The 15809-nt window shown below is 37.9% G+C and overlaps 1 long non-coding RNA gene across 1 annotated transcript in view; it reads left to right on the plus strand.

Annotated features, from left to right (window-relative positions):
• Positions 1–15809, plus strand: part of LOC141967933 (uncharacterized) — a 102845-nt gene that overhangs the window by 25548 nt on the left and 61488 nt on the right. The window contains exons 3-4 of the long non-coding RNA XR_012634785.1: positions 3312–3421; positions 10195–10288. This is a non-coding gene — a long non-coding RNA (uncharacterized LOC141967933). The remainder of the gene's footprint in view (positions 1–3311; positions 3422–10194; positions 10289–15809) is intronic.

Here is a 15809-nt window from a genome sequence, read left to right on the forward strand (position 1 = left end):
TCCTTGTAGGGAAATCTCCTTGTCTCGGTTTTTGTATACCTGAAAAAATGGGCGTGAATTGATATTAAATGAGATCTCCTCACTTGTTCCTTTGGTAACATTTTATGGCCAGCTTAAATAGGCAAGGTGCAAGAAATCAAGTCCCATTTCCCACATGGGAATTGCTGTTCCTGGCAGTAAGTGTTTATAAGATCAAATTCCTTTTTGTGGAGTAAAAATAATACTTTTGAAAGCCCAGCTGTATATGTAAATTATTTAGGGATAGATCTTCAGTGAGGTTTCTAAAATGAAGCAAGTATTTATGATATGAGGGCCTTCAGGCTTTAGAGAACCGTATATGGGCAAGCGGCAAAGAAGGTCAGTCTTTCTGTGTATTTAAATCGGTCTCCAAGCTACTTTGAGTCTTGTATCATTTCTGCTTTCTTTGCGTCTTTTTCTTTAAACTTCCAAAGTCAGGTAGCACCCTGCAAGCTGCGTTGAATCCAACACCTAAGATAGCCTTATAAACCCTGCGGACATTAAACTACTGGAAAACAGATTGGGTTGGTAAAAATAAGCGTGTATGTTCTCAGAGAACCTGAGAAAATCACACCTTCACTTTGTTAAAAAAAATCTGTTTGTGCCACTCCAGTAATCACTTCATAACTGGTGGGAGAGCAGAACATATGTCTCTGAAGTGGTAGAATATAAAAGCCTCTACCTCTAATCCTATTTTCTTTAAGAGAAAAAAAAAGCAACAAAACCCCCCAACCTTTTCAGTATGTCATCTGTAAAATCTGTGCCAAGGGTTTTCTGCTTAAAAATCACAAATGAAATGTAAATTGCTCATGAAAGCAAAATGAAACAGAGTTTGTTTTGGTTTTTTTTGTTTTTTTTTTGTTTTTTTTTTTTTAACGAGGTGTGTAATGTAGTAGGATTATGCACTAAAATGCTTGCTTGAAGCAGGAACAGAGTATATAAAGAGGAGCCCAATCCTGGCCTCCTCACTTAGGCAAACTCTTAATGTGTTGACAACTTTTGCAAAATGCCTTAGCATTACTACAGCAATGTGCTGAATAACCCCTAGTCTGAAAAGGGGGAACCCTCTGAAACTTGGGGGCCAAGGCTCATCCCTGGCACTTGCAGTTTATAGGGCACGTCCACCTATTGTGGAGGTTCTTCTCTGTTCAGTTTTAGCAAGGTACCCTTGTTAGAACTGTTACCCCTTTAGAAGAAATCGAGTTTAAAAACATTATCATGGAAGGATAAATACAAATTATATTCTAGTAGAGCTGGTTTTAGTCTGCTACTTGAATGTAGAAGGCTGCAGCAGCTGTCATGATATCAAATCTGCTATTTCAGAAGCATTTTGGTACCTTACCTACCAATTGGTAGCTATGCTCTCCTGTTCCCTGCTTAGAAGGGCAAGGTAGCATCAGGAATTTGTGACCTGGGAGGGAAGATTTATTTTGTTTTTCTATATTAATTATGTGGGTATTATGTGTTATGTGGATATTAATTTCCATTATTTTTAATTTTTCTATGAACATTTTTAATTCAGTTCCTTGTTATCAGTTTGTTTCTTGCCATGAATTTGTTCTGCCTTCTGCCCCTTTCTTCTTTTTTAGGATGAAACTTTGTATGCTCCAAATAGCTGCTGATTTGAATAGGAATTTGACTGCGTCAGGCCAGCAAGAGTAGGTTATAAATGCTAAGGCATTTTGTGATGATTTCTGTGAAACTTCTTGGTTAATCCTTTTGCTGTTTTATTAGCAAGTGGAGTCCTGAAGAAGTAAAGTAGTGTCAACAAGGGTGTTGTGAATGGCTTTTGTAGCCCTGCTACAGCTAACGAATCCTATGTGCCTGCTCTTCCAAAAGCATTTCTTGGTCAGTAGTTTATGAGGGCTGAAATCACCTCTTCTCAAATTTACCTTTTGGACTCTGCACCAGTGTGGTAAATATTAGGTAATGGGATATTTACAGAGGGATCATTCCCATAAAGAATAGATGGGACCTGGACATTGATCTGCTGGGGAGGGGATGGAAAAAGAAGGGGGCTTCTTTTCTTTCAGGGGGTTGGGTGATTAAAATGGTCAGTAGCGTGAATGCTGTAATGTGTGGCCAGGCTGCTGCTTGAAATAAATGCTAAGAAGAAATCTCAGTCTAATGCTACAAGCATAGAGAGGAGATGATGGCAATTTAAAATGTAATCAATGGAACAAATGTATTCCTCTTTAACACTGTTGAAATCAGCATGGTGACAAGTTGTGCCTGGGAGACTTTGGTCTGGCAATGTCCAAATTACATGTGAAAATACAGACTAACTCCTGACATTAGACACAGGTGTCTCAAGAAGGTTGTTTTTGTCAGGATTCAGTTGCCCTTTCACCTTCCTTACAGACCAGTCCACCTCATCTCTTCTCCCATCTTGATAACCAGCGAGGTCTGACGACTGGAGATCCTGCCAAGCCTGAGCTAAACCCCAGGGCTGTTTGGTGGGGGATCATCAGGTTACCCAAATTTCCACTTTTTGTTCACATCTGTGACCTCATCCTTCAGCTGGTTTCACACAGGTTAGCACCAGGCTGTACATCTTCCCCAAAAGGCAGCAATTCCAGTCTTGGCCTTGGCACTATGTGGCTTCAGGTGTGACTCAGATGGAAAAATACCACCGAAGGAGTGACTTGCACACCACCCACTTTTTAGCTTCTTTCTGGCTTGAGACCTCACTTCTCTGATACAGGCCAACAAACAGTCCAAGGATTCAAAAAGTACTTACCTTTAAAATCATGCTCTGATAAATAAATCTCTTTCAATTGATACAGGGCACATAGCTCTTTGCTAACTTTGATTGCACAGTGAGTGTTAATGGATATATATTATGTGGAAATGAAAGCATGCACATTACTGTGTGTATTCGTCATTTCTAGGGAGTTATTTATTCAGGTAAATAATAAATAAATAAATAAATAAATAAATAAAGTACTCTGCTATGCTTAACCTTTATTAATAAAAGTAGTACTTGGTGTGGTATGATTTCTTAGAAGCAAGCCAAAATAGCAGCAAAAAGAGTAGGTAGAATAGATGTTGTCATGAGGATTATAGCATTTACATTCTGGTGATGATTATATATTCTAGATGCCAAATCAGATTGTATTATAAAATTCTAAATTAAGAAAATATTGTGCCTAATTCTATGTGCCATTATTTTAAAGCAGATCTGGATGAAAAATACTGGCTTTTTTTTTTTTTCCTTAAAATAGCTCTTATACAGCCTTGGACTCTGATCTTTTCTGCTTCTTTCACTTCACTTTGCCTTTGTTCTTACTCAGAACACAAGAAATAAGTCACCGATTTCTGCACACCTTGCGTACCAAGAGGACCAATTCCATATTTATCAGAGCGTCATACAGCCCTTCTTCCACCTCTCCCTCCTTTTCAGGTAAATTCTACTTAGCAGTTCATTTCTGTTTAACTTTGATGGTTTACAGTACCCTGGAAATCCTCATTAAACTATAATGAATAACTTAAAAAAAAAAAAAAAAGCAGAGTTGTTTGTCTTGCTGTGTCTTTAAATCTGACCTTTATTGTTTAAGTTGCATTTGAAAAAAAAAATGTGTCAAGTTGTTGAAACATGAGTGCACTCCATTATGCTGTGCTCAAGGCACAGAGAAAATCCCATTGAGGCAGTAACACCAGCCAGTGTTTACAATGCTACATTTTAAATGCGTATTGGAAAAACAAAGATAACAAAATGAATTTTCTGCCTTTAACATCGCTATAGTTAAGAAAGCATAATTATATCAAATGCCAGGATTTCTTTTCAACAGCAACCTAGTTGGCCAGTGACTGCAATGAATCATGTTGTGGCTTGAGAATGGAAATTTGCTCTGGCTGTGTGCTGGTGCTCCCGGGTCCCCCCAGGCGTGCGGGTCCAAGCACAGAGGTGGGTGGAAGAGGGGCTATGGAGGAATGCGGTTACCTACTCTTGTCTCACCTCTTCTGCGTTTCCTCTGACTCATGCTGTTGTTTTGTGGTGGATTTCCTCTCTGCTCCCCACCTAGTATATATTCGGAAATTCAAATGTATATATGCTCATTTTACTTTGCCTCAGGCTTCTTGGCGAAGGGAGAGATCGTTGCAAGCCCAGCACCGCGGTTGCATACTGGGCTTGCAGTCAAAGCAAGTCAGGCCTGCAACAGTGGCGGTGGTACTGGAAAAAGAGGTTATTTTGCTAGGGTAAAGGGAAAAATAGAAACAAGAGGATCTCAAATAATGAAAGAAAGCTTAGTGTGCATGAAAACCTGGCACTTTTCTAAAAGACATACTGAGTCAACTGGAAACCAAGTTACTATGGTCTAGAGCTATTTGAATGACATTTGTGAATAGTTTTTTTTCCCATTAATTGTTGAATAAATGACTTGGAAACACATTTGCCCCTCTTTGATGAGCTTTATGTATGGTTGGATACTCTTCCCCAAATAAATTATTCATAAATTTTGAGCAATCAGTGAATATTTTATTCAGAATATTTTTTTCATTATTCAGTCCTCTCTCACATGGACTGTGGGTGAAACTCCACCTGTGTTGAAGTTAGTGAAAACATTCTGAATTATTCGACCAGGATTTCACCCAATTAAAAGTCTTTTGAGAACTAAGCGTTGCTTTTACTTATGGAACTTTAGTTTAAGTGTTAGTGGTAAACTTGCCTGTGAATTTGTCGATGGGTAGAAAAAAATGAGCAGGAATTACTTCAACTTTCATCAGGCTAATTCATTTAAGTTATAATTTGAATCGGGATATGTGAATGCACAGTTAAATTCCTTCTTTCAGATTTCCACAACATGATATTTCCTGTCATCTGAAGTCCCAGTTTATGATGAGTAAAATCCTATGACAATTGTTGAATAGGGCTCAGGTCCTGGGTAGTTTTCAGTTTTGAGTATTATTAAAGCTATTCGGGAGTATAACAGTTTTTGCATTTTTTAAAAAAGTTGCAGCAATCTTTGAAAGTGTTCAGAGTTTGGGATGTGTTTAACTGTTCTCTTTATTGACCAGATAAAAATGGTTTCAGATGTTTCCAAAATTTTGGCAAAAAGTGTAATTTTTAAAATTGAGAGTTTATTTGCATTTTACCACCAGTTCTGGTAATTATAATACACCAGCCTGAATTCTCCCTGGAAATATGACGTGAGTCCTCACTTCCTGTCTTAAATTTGCATTGTGTAACTCCATGCAATTAAGGCATGGCTGGCATTATGCCACTGTTCGTGGGAGAAATTATTCCTATGTAAATACTTCATTTTTGTATCGTTAATTGGCAAATGGTATAGAGTGCTTTGGGATCCATCTGGAGAAAAGTTACTGCATAAGTGTATGGTCATTATTACTGTGTTATCTCGTTCCTTTAAGATACACAACTGCTTTGTTATTTGCTGAGCTCCAGGAGAGTACTTGGTACAATACAGATATATAAGGACAAAATGCTACTGCCCCATGGAGCCTACAATAGACTTGACTTAGTGAGACAATAGGTGTTGAGCTGTGTGAAATACATGGGTTGAATATTCACATTTCTTATTAACAGAGATTTAAAAATCTCTCTATAGCATTATGATTAAGAGTGGGAGAAATGCTCTGCAAGTGAATGAGAAATGAGGGGAAAAGTAACTTGGTGAACAACAAAAGCAAGAGCAAAGCCTAAAAGAGGGGGGCAGAAATATGAGAATGGGAGGAGGCTTCATGGGCATTTTAGAGATAGCTTGGAAGGAAGGGAGGAGAGGTTGGGAAACTTGTGCTGTTTGACAGATATGATAGAGCGAGGGAAGGGAGTTGTAAAGGAAGATAAGTGGGTACAGAACAAAGCAGAACAGTGATTTGTATTGGGAAATGTGGGTTGCATAACCAGGGAAAACGATGACTGCTGATGTCTGGGGATGGAGAAAAGATGGAGAGGTGAAGATGAGTTGGTGAAGAGTAAAACTTCATAAGGTGTAGATTCAAGAGCCTATGTAATATGAGAAACTGCATATGTTTTTGAGGAAAGAAAGCTGTTTGAGATAAATTCAGAGATTGATGCTGTGATACTGTAGGAACAGGTGATGTGAAATTTCTCTGAAATGGGAAGGACTGAGGTAGAAGGCAGGGTTTGGATGTGGGTAACTGAAAGTGTGACAACCATTTCAGGAGCTGCCAGTTCATGAATTAACTAATTTATTAGTTGGCTTTAAACTCAGTCAGATCTTTCTCTAAAGCTGGAAGATTCAGCCAGGCCTTTTCCTCAGCAGTAGGAAAAATCTGCTGAAAATTTTTCATTTAAATTTTTTGATGGAAAATAATTTTTTTCCTCTGTTGCTCAAAGATGTTGCTAGAATTGAAGGTCCTGTTTGATATGACATTGAGGATTCTGTGTCTTTGCATGCACAATGTGATAAGAAGGCATCTTAAAAGTAAGGTACCAAACCAGAGCTTGATAGAACTGAGAATCATTCCTGGTTTTCCTTAGGTGTCTGCTGGGGGTTTGGACAAGTCACTATTTCTGTGTCTCATTTCTTCATAAACAATGGACATAATAGTTTGTTTCTGACTTCATTTATCTGTTTAATGTGTCCAGGATATGATCCCTGGAAGGTTTTTGTCTTGGTCTTATCTTACTTCACCAAAAGACTGGCAGCTCCAGACTTGATTTAGATCTGAAGTGATTGGATTGATGCTTTTGAAGTGTCTTTCCATCCTTATTGGCAAGACATGGATCAAAGGGAGACTGTATTCCATCTGTATGCCTCACAGATATGCCTACACTGTATAGGGTCAGTTCAGAGATTAATGTGTCTGTGCAATGCAAAGCATAAATGGGAATACAGCATTGGAGTGTTTTAAGTTCTGCCATCTTAATTTAACTTCTCTTCATTGCCTGCATATGGAATCAGGTCTGAAAGCTCTGGATTATGGATGATGCTATTCTCTTGAACTTGAACACCACACTGGTTGTGATATCTAAGTTAGTCATATACAAGTTGAATACGATCCCATATCTAAGCAAAAATTATACTGATGTAGTATGGTAATCCAAAGATTCAAAATTAAAAAGGCAGGCTATTGAAATCATTATCAGATGTTGTGCTGACATACCTCTACTTTTCTCTAGAGAGAAAAAGGGTTGGCTGTGGCAGTTGCGTGGTATCAGTTGTCAAACAACCTTTTAGCAGAAACCACTGTATAAAGTATTTTTCTGATGTGAGGGCCCACATGAGACTTTTTGTAAATACAGAAAACAACATTAATCTTAGGTGTAAATTGTATCTTCTGTAAGCAGGCTGTGTAGATTGATGTGGAAGGCTTAAACAAATGAGAAGAACTGTTTAAAGCATGCAGTTAAATTCACTTACTATTACCTTGATTAATGGTAGGTTTTTTATGTATCAGATCATTTTGTGCTAATTCAGTACAACAGTGTCTGCCTAATAACAATCAATAGTAAATGATTTCCTGCTTAAATATCAGTTGAAAATCAGTGATTTCCTGCTTCCAACTGCACTTAGTGTCAATCATTGCATATGGCGCTGCTCAACACAAGTGATTTGTCTGTTAACTGCTTAACATATATATATGTTTATATTTAAGTCTGGTTTCACCGGGCTGGACTCTGAGACATTACTTCTGTTGAACTGTACATGACTACTTCTAGTGCAACAGTCTCAGTCCAAATGAAGATGCCATTCTGCTAAAGTGAACATCTTCAGACCTGTCCCATAACTTAATGGATCAATGATTAGAACAATTCTGAAAGGTTTTTCTACTCCTCAGTAGGTGAATTAAGCATATGAAACTCAAATCTACTTTAATTATTTCATTCTGTGCTTGAGGAATATCAAGCCTCTTACTGGAAAAGCTGACTGAGTCAAAATGTGGCAAAAACATTCCGGTGAACGGAAGGCTTGGAAGTATTTTTCATGACTGTTTTTTCTTGTGATGCTGTTTTGCTTCCAGTCCATTTCTTTTTGTGAAAGATGAACCAAAATGGCTGACAAAATCATAGGCACAAGGCATACATAAGGTGGCATTCTGGGCTGGAAAACCATCTTGCAGTGCTGCATAGTACATCATCCCTCTTTCCATATGTCTTTGCTTACTAGTGAGGATGAGTAGGTGTTGAAGTAGGAGGCACTACCTGAATCATCGGAGGGAGAAATAAATTGCTTGGGTAGGCCCATCATCCTAGCTGCAGGTAGACAGGTACCCTACTTTTGAAGTGCTCAGGTGGCTGTGCATTGAGAAATGTATTTCTTTTGTCTGGCTTTGTTTTCAATTTCAGAACTCCCTCTCCTAGATAATTACACTTCTTCGAGGAGATCTCTTTGTTAGTCTCAAGCAAGACAGATGCTTTGGCTTGATCTGGTAATAATGCTGTTTGGGGGCTGACAAGCTGGGTGAATTTGCAGTGTGGTTGTATACATCCTCTTCAGTCACCAGTGCTGTGTGTTTAACTTCTCAATATGTTCCATCTGTGGTAGCTAACATGGGTATGGAATTTATGACTGCAAAGACTGTAACATACCACAATACAGGAGTGCCTCTTGAGCAGAAATGATGCTTTTAATCAGTACATTAAATGTTGTTGTTGATTGACAGATGGCTTTTTCTATTTTCTGGAATGAATGTACTTGAACTTAATTGTAACAAGGATATCACATCTTGTATAACACCTTTCATGCTAATGGGTATTACAGAATTTTAAAGTCCATGTGCAAGGAACACTTCATGCACCATGGAAATGCAACCACCTTCGGTAAAATGCAGAGAATTTAGGTAAAGAGAATGTAATTACCCATGCTGGAATTTGGCCAGCACACTGAGATTAAAACCCCTAATCTTACAAAGAGTACCATGGGATCTCTAATGACCACAAATGGTCAGATCACAGTTTTATGTCTCTGCCTATAATGCTTTACTACAACAAGGGTATTTGCAATTGTATAGTGCATTCATTATAATTATGCAGCTAATTTTATTCTCATTGTAATTTCCAATAATAAAGTTACAAAAGTGCCACTAAAATGTACGAACAAAACGGTACGACATGTTATTATGTTAAATACATTTTGGGGGCATATTCTGCTCTCATTTATATTGGTATCTTTCTTTGAAGCCAATGGAATTCCTCCAGATTTGTGCTGGAATAACTGACAACAGAAGTTGTCTTTCCAAGAGAGCATTTTTTATGCACATATATTGCAGATATGTTTGAAAAGTTAAATATTTATATCCTGTCCAAATATGGGAGAGTCTTTCTTCTTTTATTTTTAAAACCATAAAATTGTTAACAGACCCATGAAAAAAGAATATTACGGCTCTATGTCTGTTGGTTAACCTTCACCACAAAAATTGATCTGTGGGAATTTCTCACAGTGTAACATACTGTATCCAATTCCATAGTTATTACTGTAAACCTATTAGTGCCACCTGGGTTTGCATATCCGCAATGCTGTCCAAGTGAAGACAGATTAGCTCTATCACATGTTATGCCAGAGGGACAGCCTCACGAGGAGTCTGCCCTCAGGGAGAAAAAAAAGGGCTCAGACCTTTAATGAGAATACAGTGCTTTATAATAGCATTTGGTGGCCTAGAGATTTTCTGTCAAGTCATTTCAAATTAAATTGGCAGCCTTGCAATGTTCAGCCCATATGAGTTTTTGTGTGGCATATATTGTTAATGTTAAACCAATTCTCACATAAGATCAACAGAACTTACAGAGGCAATGTTTGCATCAGTTACTGTTTTTAAAGTCTGGGCCTTTATGAGCTACTGAAAAATGCCTTTTCCAGAGCAAAATTTAACTTTGGGCTGAATTATTCATGTGTAAATTCAGGCAATTTATTTGTGAAATTATTTGTAAATAATTACACTTTTCTATACAGTGTAATAATGAAATTAGTACCAGCCTAGGAGTGAACCGAATGACTTTGTTAGCAATTAGTGTGACTCCACTCCCACTCCCTCAGGCTGACTCCCACTGAAAGGGTGCAGAATTTGCCCCTGAGAACTCCATTTATTTTTGATACTTCCAGGACTTTCCTTTTTTAAAATGTAACATTTATGTGATATTTTAGTCCTTCTAGTGTCTGAAAATTTAAAAAGCGGATGATACTTGAAGATAAATTGCTATCATCATGCAGGAAGTTTTTTCCTTAAGATTTTCTCATATTTTTCATTCAGGGCTCAGCCTGAAAAAAACCACACTGGTATCCTCTTTCTGTGAGTACTGATGGATTATTCTGGGGGAGACTGGGGCCCATAACCTCAAAAGTTGGTAAGTACCATGCTCAGTGGCATTCAAGAACTGGATAGCTGGACAGCTATGAGGATGCCAGTTTCAATTTCCAGTTATGCTGAGTTCTAAGAATACCTGCAGGATTTTGAAAGTTGATAAGCTCTGTTACATTTAATGATAAAGGAAGTAGTTTTGGCATTTCTGAGTGTAGAGCATTAGCTGTAACTAGCGCAATATAGTATTAGATGAAAGTTTGCTTTCTAGCTGAGCAATAGGTTTTGTAGAGAGGAAAGTATAACACACTGAAGTGAGTGAAGGAAGGGGCTATTTCTGTGTTTTGGAGCTACAGGTTATCTTAGTTTATTATTGTACCAATATTAGATTAATAAGATTAGTCATGGAATAATAAAAGCAGCTTTTGTTTTTATTAGGGAGCATGTATTTTCCACATTTTTCCTGGAAGGCTACTAAGATCTTCCATCCCATATTCATTATGTGCACATTTGTAAATCAGGCATGAGTGATTACTTTTGTTAGAATTATCTAAGTAAAAATGAAGCACCACAGTCATGAAACAAATTTGTATTTCCCTTTTTATTTAATATAATCCTTGTTTTGGGATACAGTCCAAGACTGTGATTTCATAATATCTCCTACCCTCTGTATTCTGTTTTGTAATTGAAGGAAAAGTGATGACAGAAAATCATCCTAATGTGATCACATTCTTATATGTAACTGTAAAGAGAAAAATCCAAATCTTGCTTCTTCAAATTGGAGGCGTAGGTCCACTGCATTTGATAAGAGATTTACTCTGCCAGAGCAAGCATGACTTGATCCTGTGTGGTGTAAGCTAATTTTTTTCCTATCTACTAAATGTCTAGTCTTACTTCAGTGCATGTACCTTGGGCAGAATTTAGCTCAATTTTCTTAATTTGCAATACTGGACCAAATTAATCTGTGCTGCAATTCTATTGAACTCTTTGGAGTTACTAAATAATTGGATTTGACCTAATACACTTTTCACTGAGTGCTATCTTGCTTTTCAGGGAGGTTAACACAATAACCATTTCCTATTTCTGCACTCAAACATAAGCATCCTTTCTTTTTCTTTTAATTCTTGCTAGAGAAAGGAGAGAAGACAAAGTGCTGCTGTAAATAGTGCGAAATAACTAAAGGGTATCTACAATTGCCTTGAAACCTCACTTCATTAGTTCATGTTGAAAAAAAGTAAAATTCCTAGGGACATTAAGACAGCAGGAATTTTCCCACTGTTGCACCTGGTTATTTTTATAGTCCACTGTCCTTCTGTAAAAGTCGGGTTCAGATCACATAAAGGTGATACACTGAGGAGTCCTGTTTCTTTCCCTTGACAGTAGAGGAATCTTAGGTGATTTAACTCCAAAATAGCTACAAATAGAGAAAAAAAAAAAAAAGTCCAGGTTAAACATTAAAGTACGTTGCCACTATTTGTAGTGGTGCCTTTGAAGTTCAAAAGCTAGGAATCAAATTCTTCAGTGTGCCTTGAACAAGCTGCATCTGATATGGGAAGGTGGATAAAGCCGGGTGTCTCTTGGAGGCTTAGCAGAATATTTTGGCCTGAACTCACCTATCACCGTTTCATATGGTGAATCTTGGTAACAGAATAACAGGATGCGCGAGCCTTTCTCTGTGAAGCTCTAGATCTTGATTATGTGTCTTGATCTCAAAATTATGATATATGCATTAAGGTCTACTATGTGTATGCAACACTGGTGTTACATAAAATGTTCATGTGCAAAGAGTTTTTTCTTCATGTGTGAATATTTTCAGGTTTGGGGCTTTAAGCAACAAATTCACACTGGCAGCGTTAGTAAAGTTGTCTGTATTTTCTGAGGAATAATTGGCCTAGGAAGACACTATACTGAATAGGATTTTAAGAGCTTAATTTGAAATTTATATCTATATGCCAGAATCAAATATATATTTATAGCTCATATGAGTTATAGTCAATTGATTTGATCGGTTATTATTAAGATTTGAGATACTGGGCCTAATTCTGTACTTTCCTAAAGGTTGCGTGTTCTGACTTAAACCGTGTAAGATGCAGGTAAGGCGTTATTTCCATTTTACAAGCATCAGTGTTCGTACCTGCTGAAGAACTTGGAAATTAAAACCTTAATAGTAATGGGCCTTTCATCTGACGCAATACAGATTGTGAGTCCACGTTAGGAAGCAGTGCAGATGGATAACAACACATCTGCAGAAGGAAACTGTTGGTGCTCTGGGCTGGGTGCCTACGCTGCGCACATTTCAGGAGGGTGCTTCAGGCTGATGCTAGTCTAGTCCCATGAACAGAATGTCAGTAATCTAAGTGACTAAATGAGGGCTTTGGGGAACATATCTTTCTTGTTTAGCTCTGAGACCACCCAGCAGTGTGAGCTCAAGTGTGGTAAATGAGGAGGATTGGGAGGTTCGACTCAAAAGGGTCCTTGTGATCCAGACAAAGCAGTAACATAGATGCACCCACATGGAGTGATTTGTGCATGAGAGTTGCTCACTTTGTTAAGCGGCTGCTTTTAAACCTTGGTTTGCTTTTCTTGAGACTTTGTATTTAATTCTTCTGCCATCACTAACCTGTTCAGGAAGAGCCAGTGCAGGTGTGTGGTTCCTGAGAGCATTGACCAATGGTTTCTACCTATCTGGCCTTGTTGTAGAAATGTATCAGCACAAGCAGATGAACAGTGATGATATGAAATGCAGCTGTGTGATCTGAATGTCCTTACTGAGTAGGCTTTGATTAGCTAGTCAGCATAGTAGTGTATTTTAAATCATTTTTTTCTCCTTGTGAGGTGTATTGGTATGCCTCGGTTCACTGAACACATCCCCGAACACATCACCCTTGAATATCACAAATACACATACTCTGCATGGATTGCAGTGAGGCTTGTGGTACTTATGTAGATGCAAACCAGGAAGAACCACAAGGTGGAAAATAAATTTGAAACTCTATCTCGCTGAGGAGTGGTACTGCAACTGAAAAAAAAAAAAACCAGTTATAGAAACTAGATCCAAACACATTGCTGATTATTCCTCTGCAATTCTCCTTTAAAACTTCTGATGGTCTTTAAACTGTTGTACTAATGTTTCAAAAGAAATGTAATTTTACAGAGTGACTTGTCTGGGAATAGAATGAGATGGAACATCTGTCCTCCTGAACTGTTGGAATTGCTTGGCTGAAGCAAATGCAAGATGAAAAAAATGGAGATAAAAAGACAGTTGAAAAAAAAATAGGACTTGTTAATCTTTTCTCTAAAACACATACTAAACTTTTCAAGTTAAATTTACTCATACTATTTCCTGCTATTTTATACTACTACATCTTCCCACATAACAACTGAGTTAAAAAAGGATAAAAGTAAAACTGGTTTCATTACTGAGATAACAGCGTATGCTAGGACAATTGAAAAAGTCTGATGCATTTTCTGATCACAAAATAGAGTTTTATGTTTTAAAATGATGTGAAGGAAAACATTTAATGACCTAGACTCTTGTATCATATTGTCAGCATCTCTCATTATTATGATGATCCTTATTTTGTTCTAAGCTGGCATTTTAGAAAACATACCGGAATAAACAGCCATTAAGCCTTCCATGCCAGAAAGCACTTTAAGACTAGTAAAAGGTAACATTGTCTTTTTTAAATGTTTTCAGCAGCCAGTAATCTATTTTCATGGTGTTCTGTAAACCCTATTATCAGGGCTGCAGATTCCTACACATGACCAGTCTTCAGCAGTGAACAAAAATGGCATCTAAATCCCAAGTGACACTCTTAAGTACTTGGCAGCAGAAGGGCTCTTCTGAGGAAGATTAAGTTAATGGAAGCATTTGGGTAACATCTGCATGACTCTTCGTCCTGGTATGGCCAACTCACACTGCTGCAACACGTGATGGAGGATTTCTTCGATTATCACTTAAGAAAAAAACTGGCTGAAGTTCCTTTCCAGGCATTCATCAGACTGTAATATATGTGTGAGAGTATATGTGCCATGTAAACAGGCGCAGTTATAAAGGGTGGCCAGGACGGACTTCGAAGAGGACTTAATAAAAATCAGATTACTAGTTTAATGAAAAGTAAAAGAAATTGGGGGAAGATTTGTTGTTGTAGCTGCTGTTTATTTGTCTTATTTACAGCAAGACGTACTGTCTTTTCAAATCAAGTGCTGCCGCAGGCACACAGAGCCTCGTTAATACAGGCGATTAATGCACTTGCCCTTCACCTCAGTTGACCTGGGTTTAAATCTGTTATTTTTTTACAAGTTAGAGGAGTTTATTGGCCTTTCTTTAGCCCCTAGCTGGTGCCTTTCCACCTCATAAAACCACTTCACAATTTGGCATAAGTGCTGTTTTCTGGTGTGAAAAGACCCAGGGTTGCAGCGGCAGGGAAGAGGCAGGTCACAGCTGAGGGATGTCTGTGGAGGGGCATGGGTAACCTCACCCAGGGACTGACTAGGTTGGACTGGTCTCACTTGGTTTTGCAGACTGCTTTTGAAATCAGGGAGATCCTTGCTTGTCTGCATAACACAGTGTTGGTTTCCATGCCTAGGTTGAACAGAAGTTACCTGGTTTCAGTTTCCATAGGACTAATGTTAAAAGAAGAAGGATGAGGGGAACATAAAGGAGTCAATTATACTGGTACTGAACAGCACAATTTATATTTGTGTTGAGATGTGCTGAGAGTAAGGACCTGGCAGAGTGGAATAGAAGTCTTAAATTCTTTGAAAAGGTTTTTATTCTCTACTGGTTATTCCCACTCTTTCAAGCCTCCTTTCCTGCAAAGTCCAACACTGCTGTCATCAAGAGGTGATTTACATCAACAGCTACAGGGGGAACCTACAGACCACTGCAAGCTCCATGGAAGTGCCTCCTCCTCTTTATTTCAAGAACTGGCTAATTGGAAAAGCATCTTGGCTTAGTATTCCAAGATTTGGAATAAAAGGTCACAAATTACTGCAAGTCTGAAATGAGATCCATCCTGAGAAAAGAGAAGACACTCAATTTATTTTTCTTTCCCCATTGAAAAGGAGTGTTTTAGAGGAAGTTGGCATTTTCCAGAAGAAAGCCTTGGAAACTGAGTTTGAAATTTGTGTATATGAACAGAATACTCAGCATTTTGGCCAGTTACACAGAAAATAAAAATTGAAGACCATAAACCAGCCTGAACTTAAAAAAGAAAAAATACTGTCAGGTTTCGCAGGAAAGAAACAGAAATCAAGGCAAAAATCTTGCTGTGCCCAAACTCTGCTATTAAGTTACCATTCAGGTTTGAGCGCTAGAGAAGTGTAATTCAGATATATCTGCAGAAATTTACTGTCTTTTTCCTTAGCTTCAAATTCTAGCATTACCATAAGAGAAGCTGACTAGTTGTTAATAATTTCCAGAAAGTATTTATTTTCTCCAAGGTATGTATTCCTAGAATTTCCCCAGATTTTGTTTAGGTAAAGGAGGAGTAGTTTTTCACTGCAATTACTTTTTCTTTAATCTCTTTGAAAGGGAAGGCACTGGCAGGCAAAGATTGGTTTTG

This window comes from Athene noctua, chromosome 1 (genome assembly GCF_965140245.1).
Source record: "Athene noctua chromosome 1, bAthNoc1.hap1.1, whole genome shotgun sequence".
NCBI classification, from domain to species: Eukaryota; Metazoa; Chordata; class Aves; order Strigiformes; family Strigidae; genus Athene; species Athene noctua.